Here is an 8,250-nt window from a genome sequence, read left to right as displayed (position 1 = left end):
CTTCTGTGTGAGAGAGAGAGAGAGAGCGAGAGCGAGCGAGCCTTATAGGGTCTCCACACCGTGATCCACTCCAAGCCTCAGCCAGTCAGGATTGGGTTCCCTCTCGTGCATCTGATGTACACAGGGAGACCTCCGGACACAAACTCGGGGCCTTCTCATGTGAGTCCAGCAACCCAGAGCATCACCTTACAACTGCACCACCCAGCTGGCCTCAATTCTCTCTGTCTCTTTTTTTTTCTTTTTAAAGAGATTTTTGCCTTAGCGTGCATGTGCCCGCAGGAGAGAGAGAGAGAGAAACAGAGATAGTGAGAGGGAAAGTGAGAAGTCACCCTGCATGAGGAATGGCCTCGCTGCGATCCCCTCTTCTCCTGGGATCTTGGGCATGCATGCACATGCCCTCGCTGTGAGTTTCAAGCCACCAGATCTGGGACTCGAACAATGGTTGGTCCTGTGAGAGTCCACTGACATAACCAGTACACCATCTGCTTGCTCCCCACTTTAAGGTGTATGCCTGCCAGAGAGAGACAGAGATACACAAAGAGAAGAAAAGTGAGAATTCATCCCCCTTCCCCCCAGGGAGAATGACCATGCCACAGTCCCTTCTCCATTCTCCTCTTGGGATTTTGAGCATGCACACACATATGCCTGGTGTGTTTTCAAGCTGCTGGGTCCAGGACTTGAACCACATCAGTCAAATGGGAGTCCAGTGCCTTAACCACCACAGTCCCAGTCCCTGCTGTCTCCACAAACCTCTCTTAATTCTCGCAAGGCACATGCACTTGCCAGGGAGAGAGAGAGCACTCCCCCGTGGAGAGTGGTCATTTGCAATCCTTTTTTCATCATTCCTCCTTTCTGTCAGGATTTTGGGCACGCATGCACATGCACCTGGCTTGTTTTTCAAGCCAGTGGGATTTGAACTGTGGTGGACCCATGTGGGATCTGGCTCTCCTAACTGCTACACTGTGGGTGGGCCCCATAGTTGTTAAGGCTTAAGATGCCCTGAAACTGGATCCAGCCTGATTCATTCCCCTCCACTGTTTTGCGTATAGTCCCTGCTGCTGGGATTCCCTGGGCCATTTTGAGAGATTTGCCTCTCTGATGTACTCTCAGGAAAGGCATCTTGGGGGGGGGTGTTGGGGGGGTTGTCTCTGCGCCCTCCAGGCTGGACCTACAGAGAAGGCTGTGGCAACAAACTGATCCCAGCCTGGGGCATGTGTAGCCCTTGTGATTGAGCTGGAGTTGTTATGATTAGCAAGTTCTTCCAAAACCTCTGCTGGGTCTGAGGAAAGTGATGCCTGGAACCACCTGTGCCTCCCAGGGCTGGCTGGGTGGGGTCTGGGTGTGAGGGTCCGTTTCTACCTGTCTCATTCATTCACTCCCTCACTCATTCACAGTGAGGTGTGATTTTCCAGCAAAGAGAGTCCCCTGGTCTCAAGTTTCCGGAGGCACCCTGTACAATCTAGATTCCAATTAGCTTAATTGCTTCATATTAGACTTCTTAGAAAAGATTTCTTTTTTTTCCTCTCGCTGATGGCTGTGTTTCCAGGAATGTCTCTGGCCTCCCCTCTCCCACCCCCACTGTCTTCCTTCCCGCTTCCTCCCAAGCTTGTCTCTTTCAACTCTACTTCTACAGCACTGGCCCACGCTCTGTCCTGTTCATCCCGGGGCTGTTGCCTCAGTTTGCATCTACGTGGCCAAAATGAGATGGAGATGACACCAAGAAAAGACAAAGTACATCCGACATACGATGGGGGAAGGGTCTTCCAAAAGTTCACGGTAAATGTGTGTAATGAAAAAACCATGCGTGGATTTCAAAATTTTTTTTTGCATCCTCAGAAACTCATTTATTAATTAATTCCATTTGCCACGCACCTTTTGAAGTCTCCGTGTATGGAAAGGTTATGTATGCCATGTATGTAAAAGCGCATGTACATTTTTAAATAGGGAATTTCTCGGGGGGTGGTGTACGTTTCGGCGAAAGAACGCGACACAAACTCTCTCCTGAGTTCTGACGCGCTCTCTTTTCCTTTCGCCATCAGTCCCAGGGTTTTTGAAAAGGGCTTTTCAACAACTAAAGGAAACAGTTACATCCTGATTGACACACAGGATGTCGGAGCAGCATTCTTGCTGTTAAGTGATCAGGATTTCAGCCAAGGGAATAGAATGAAATCCACATAAAAATTTATTTACCTAATGAAAATCCTGGAGTAATGCGTAAGTGGTTCTCTGATAATAAAATGCAAATCTGAAACTATAACCAGGAGGACAATAATCTTCATTAAACGTATTGTCTAGAGGAAGCCCATGACATCCACTTAACAGTGATTTGATTTGTTTAGTAATTTCCACGTAATATTTAAACTTTATTTCGAGCCTTAAACACCCGCCCACGGGTTTCTTTCCCATCAGAGGGCAAGTGCTCGGGATGAGGGATTCGCAGGGCCTCTGCTACAGGGGCACCCTGGATCCATGCCCCTTTCCAGACAGCCCCGTGTCTGGTGGAGAGGTGGGGTCCAGGAAGAAAAAGCAAGGGTTCCGGTTTCCATCTAAGAGGGAGACCCGGAGGACCGCCTGTGCTGCAGGAAAACCGTTTTAAAGGTGTGGAAAGGCTCAGCGAGGGGAAGGAAGTGACTGGCCTGTTTGTCCTTGAGCCAGGCTGGAGCCTGGGTCTCCAGCTCCCTGCCCAGTGCGCCTGCCTTCCTGAAATCTACGAGGGCTGAGGCGGAGGTGTGCTTGCCATCTCTCCAGCACTGTTCACCTCTGCGGCTGCTCCCCTGACCCAGGTCCATCTTGCAGAAGGCCTTCCCCTGGAGCGGCCGGAAGTTGGAAGCAGGGCAGAATACTATACGAACAAGCTGCCCTGGGGTGGAGACTTGGCTCTGTTACTTGGAAGCTGAGGGATGGGCAGCATGTTCCTCACACTCTGTGAAGCTCAGGGCTCTCGCCTGGGGAAGTAGATCTGATCTCTCATCTCCAGGACCCTTGGCAGGACTCTGAGGAAACCTAGGCAAGAACCCGTGTACTGACTGGTCCGGGCGGCTTTGCTCTGGGCTCAGAAGTTTCTCTGGTAGTCCAGGAAGCATGACAGGGAAGAATTTGTGGCTGGGACATTTTACCTAAGTTTGATGATCTAAGCCCTAGATGAGAAAAAATAAACTTTTTGGATTTTTAGTTGTTGTCATTCACAGAATCCCAATAAGTGGCAGATGACAGATGTTGGTGCGTGTGTGAGTGTATGTGTGTGGCCTGTGAACACACAGAGTTAGGGGTATGTACGGCTTTTCATCAAACATAATAATAATCTCATAGATGAATACAGTTCCCCAACCTTTTTTTTTTCTTTCTTTTTTTTTTTGCCAGAGGACTTGCGTAGTCCTCAAACAGAGAGCAAGCGAGAAATCACCTTCTAAGCAAGCCTTTCTCCTCCTTCTCTCCCATCAGGATTTGGGGCATGTACATGCACCCAGTTTCTTTTTCTTTTTTCTTTTTTAATATTTATTTAGAATTATTTAATTTTATTTATACATTCATTTATTTTAATTTGACCAGCGAGAGAGAGGGAAAGTGAGAAAGACGCAAGAAAGAAGTCACCAGGTCTGACTCTTGAACTGTCATTGGCCATGTGGGAGTGTCCAGTGCCTTAACCACCATGCCACCTGCTGGTCTCCCTTTTAAAAAATTAATTATTTATTTAGAATTATTTTATTTATTCATTTATTTATTTATTTTTCAAGCTACCTGAGCTGGGATTTGAACTCTAGTCAGCTAAGTGGAATCTGGCTCCCAATGCACAGCCCCTGATCTCTGTGCTATGGGGCTGGTCCCTCCAACCTTCTCTACATTTCTCCTCCTTTTTTCTTCCTAGTAAGTTAATTTTTTTTTCTCCTTTGGAAAATTGTGGGACATTTTGAAAGTAGATTAGAATGAAAAAGAAGATAACAGATTACCCATCTTGTCAACCAAGAATCTCCTTCCCAAGGCAGCACAGGACATGGTTAGGCACACAGACCTGTACAAACACCGGCTTCCAGCTCAATAGTGTTGTATTCTCGGGCATCCTCTGGGCAGCTTCTGTATTTTCTCGGAGCCTCAGTTTCCTTGTGGCATTCACACCGGTTTTTCTGCACAGTTGTGAAGATTAAACACGATAATGTGTGTAAAGTGCTTAGCAGAGTCTGGCACTTAGTCAGCGCTTGATAAATGGGGACTGCTTTGTTGTTCTCTGAGAAAAGGTTGCACTCGACAGAGGCCCCGTGAAATGGAGAAGTGAGGCTCTTGTCAGGTGTGATGCCAGCCAGCAGTCAGGCCGGCCAGTCATAATGCCTTGGGTTTCCATCTAAGGGCTGGCTCAGGTTACTCCTGGCCCATTAGCAACGCTGGTCAGAGCTGGAGGCTCTTAAGTTCAAGGTCGATCACAGGCCTTGTCTTCCGTAAGGGCCTCTCTGCTTTGCCCAGAGTCATTAGTCACCAGGGTGGCCTGATGAGAGAGTGGGATGACTCAGGGCTGCCTGTCCTGACCTGTGGGCCACACCCAGGGCAAGGCCTTGTTGGCAGAAGGTCCACAGCACCCTTTGGTCATTTGGAGGGGTTTAGAATCCATTCACGTATTTGGAGAAGCAGTGACATCCTGACTCTGCAGCTGACTAGCTGGGACGTCATTTAGCCAGTTTGAGCCTCAGTGTTCTTATCTGGTAAATGGGCATACAAGTAGTCTCTCCCCATGAGCAATCCTGCTATTGTCCCAGGAAAACTTCCTGGAGAAGAACGGATCTTACTCTGTCAGAGAAGAAAGACATGGATGCATGAGAAGCGGGGAGGGCAGAGGAGGCGTTGGATTGAGCGTGTGGGCAGGAAGTGGGGAGATGCAAGGTGCCAGAAGGAGTCATTTCTCACCAGCAGTGTGGATCTCATCCCTTCTGACCCAGCTGGGCATGTTGCAATGGGGCATGCATTTGTGGGAGCACCATTCTTTTGACCTCAATGAACTTATCTTCAAAAATGCCTCTGGGGGTGACTTTGGAAACAAACTGAACCTTTGGGAGCCCCCTGCCCCCTTATTCAGTCCTTCTTCTGGGGTGCCTGCCCATGCTTTTGGAGTTATCGGGGACCTCTGGCGTGTTCTTACTTTCCCAGATCCGTCCCCCCAGTAGGACCGGAAATGTGCTGGTGCAGACCCAGCTGGGGGGATGAATGCATCCTCCAGGGTCCTCTGGCGGGTGTGCACAGCAGCCCTCCTGGCCTTTGAGTGCAGACTGCAGAGGGACTGGGGCTGTGGGGAGTTGTAATAAATACCCTGAGGCTGGTGGAGCCCCTGTGGCCTCCTTCCCTGGGTCCACAAAAGGGCCTGAGTGACAACCAGGCGAAGCCTTCACACACAGGAGCCAGGGGGAGGTAAAGAGAAAGCGGCAGGGGCAGGGGAGGGGGCTGCCAGCCAGGGACAAAGGCTGAGACCAAGAGAAACAAAGGAGAGAGAAATCCCCTCTTGTTACAACCTATGGTTTAGAGAAAAATGTGGTGTGCTGCCCACAAGGCCTTAGAGTGACACGCTCAGTTCATCTGATGAAAGACCAGGACTTCTCTCTTCGCACACTGTGCCTTGGGTGGGTGGGACACCCTCGTTCTAGTCTCTGTCCTGGGCCAGAAGCATCCCCTACCCATGCATGGAATCAGTTGGAAATGAGAAGAATCAGAGGCAAGCATCTGGTGCCAAAGTTGGGAGCAAACATTTTTCTTTCTGGATTTAAATAATTGCATTGCATCCTTAGCTCTGCTTCTCTTCTGAAGCCAGCCCCAAATGATGTTTGGCAGGCTAGGATGGTCTGGTGTTCTCCCCCTCCGCCCTGTGGGGTTTTCTCAGAATATTTTCCTCCATGTCTGGGTAGCTGGCTTTTAAACCAGTTCTTTTTTTATTTTATTTTATTATTTTTTTAAGGTTCAGGTCTCAAATTTTATTAAATTTAAATTTTATTCCATTTCAGGCTATAAAATCTCCAAAAGTGGCTTTGAAAGTGAACAGGTTTTGGCATGCTGGAAACAGGTTACCTCCAATGCAAATAAAAGAGTCTAGCTTCCGAGGAGAATGAGGCTCCAAGGGTTGGGAGAATGCGTGGCGTGGTTAGAGACTGTGGCATGGAAATGGTCAGAGACCAATTTAAAAGTGCATATATTTGAAATGAAACATTTTGTGGACATATGGAACCAATAGCTTTGTCAAAAGCTCAATTCTGGAGATCAAGTCTTATGAGCTCAACTTCAGTCTGACTACCCAAGGTGATTTTTAGCAGACAAATGAAAGCTCCTTTTTCCTTTCTGGTCTAAAGGGAATCCTAATACATTTTTAAATTATTTGGCATTTTGAATTAATTTTCTTAGAATGAAACGAGATTCTTAAATTGGGAACTTGTAGGTTTTTTAGCCAGGTAATTAGTGGGCTGGTCTTCCTTTCTGACACCCGAATATTGGGGGGGAAGTTGAACTCTAACCAAGGTGCACACAAAATCTACTTTAAAGCAAAAAATTTCAAAGTAAGCAACACCATCTGTTCTTTAATTATTTCTCCTTATAAAAAATTTGCTATATTTATTTGGGTTGCTTAGTTGAAAGAAATGTCTTTTTTTTTTTTTTTGAGAGAGAGATTTTTATTATAGGGTGTGTATGCTCACCAGAGTCCAAGAGACAGCGAGAAGTCACCCCCCCCCCGGGGGGGGGGATGGCCATGCCACAGTCCCTTCTTCTCCATTCTCTCGGGATTGGGGGCATGCACGCACATGTGCCTGGCTTGAGTTTTAAGCCCCCGGGTCTGGGACTTGAACTGTGGTCAACTATGTGGGAGTCTAGTGACGTGGCCATCATGCCATCTGCTGGTCCCGAAAAGAAATGTCTTTAAGACACGCAGAATGGCAGTCTACCTTGTTTGCTAGGTATTCAAGAACTCAAAGTAGTGAAGGCATCTGAGAATTGGCTTTTCCTTCCTGACGAGGCTCCCTCTCAGTTAGGCAGGGCAGGTTCTCGGGCACTGGGAGACAATCTTCTGCTGCTTATGTTTGGAGCCAGGGGTTCTGGGACTGTGCAGAAGGTTTATGCTGGGGCAGGACAATCAACAGAAGTGGCAGATTATCTCCCAGAGATAAGCAACTGGGAGTCCCTATCCCTTTCAGAGTTCTCACCATCCACCTGTTTGTCCATCCATCCATTCTTTTTATTTTTGGAGAGGTTTATCTATAGGGAACATGTGCTCGCCAGAAAGACAGAGAGAGACAGAGAGACAGAAAGCGAGAAATCACCCCCTAGGGGGGTGGCCACACCGCAATCCCTTTTCTTCCATTCTCCTCTCAGGATCTTGGGCACACACACACACTTGCCTGGCTTGAGTTTAAGCCACCAGGTCCAGAATTTGAGCCCAGGTCGACTACATGGGAGTCCAGCAACATAGCTATTACGCCAACTGCTGGTCCCAATTCTCAGACTTTCAAATCTGGTATACTTTTCAGAGAAAGAAGTGGCGTGGGTGGTAATTACAAATTTTTCCAAGAAAAGCAGCCCACACTGAGACTGTCTCAGGCCAATAGGGAATTTGCTCAGTCTGTGAATGGGAGACTTCCTGGCTGCCTTCAAGTCTGTGAAGGAGTTTTTCTTTTTTAAGTTGACAGACGGTGTGTGCACTCACTGGAGAAAGAGAGAGAGAGAGAGAGTAAAAGAGAGAGAGAGCAGGAGAGTGAGAAGGCATTCCTCGTGGAGCATGGTCTTCCCACAATCCTTTCTCCTCCATTTCTCCCTACTTTTGAGATTTTGCGTGCGCGCACACACACACACACACACACACACATACATTTGGCATGTTTCTAAAACAACCAGGTCTGAAAATTAAACCATGGGGTCAGCCATGTGGAATCCAGACTCTTCAACCACCACAACATGGGCTGGCCCTACGTGAAAGATTTTAATGAGAAAGTAATTATCATTTATTTTCCTTATCCATGAAAGATCAAATAAAAAGCAAAACAGGACAACTTATTTGAGGGAGGTGGGGGTTCATGGAACCAATAGCATTGTCAAAAGCTCAATTCTGGAGATCAAGTCTTATGAGCTCAACTTCAGTCTGACTACCCAAGGTGATTTTTAGCAGACAAATGAAAGCTCCTTTTTCCTTTCTGGTCTAAAGGGAATCCTAATACATTTTTAAATTATTTGGCATTTTGAATTAATTTTCTTAGAATGAAACGAGATTCTTAAATTGGGATCTTGTAGGGA

The sequence above is a fragment of the Tupaia chinensis genome, unplaced genomic scaffold (assembly GCF_000334495.1).
Source record: "Tupaia chinensis unplaced genomic scaffold, TupChi_1.0 Scaffold000422_1, whole genome shotgun sequence".
In the NCBI taxonomy this organism is placed as follows: Eukaryota; Metazoa; Chordata; class Mammalia; order Scandentia; family Tupaiidae; genus Tupaia; species Tupaia belangeri.
Note: the sequence above shows the minus strand (reverse complement) of the source record.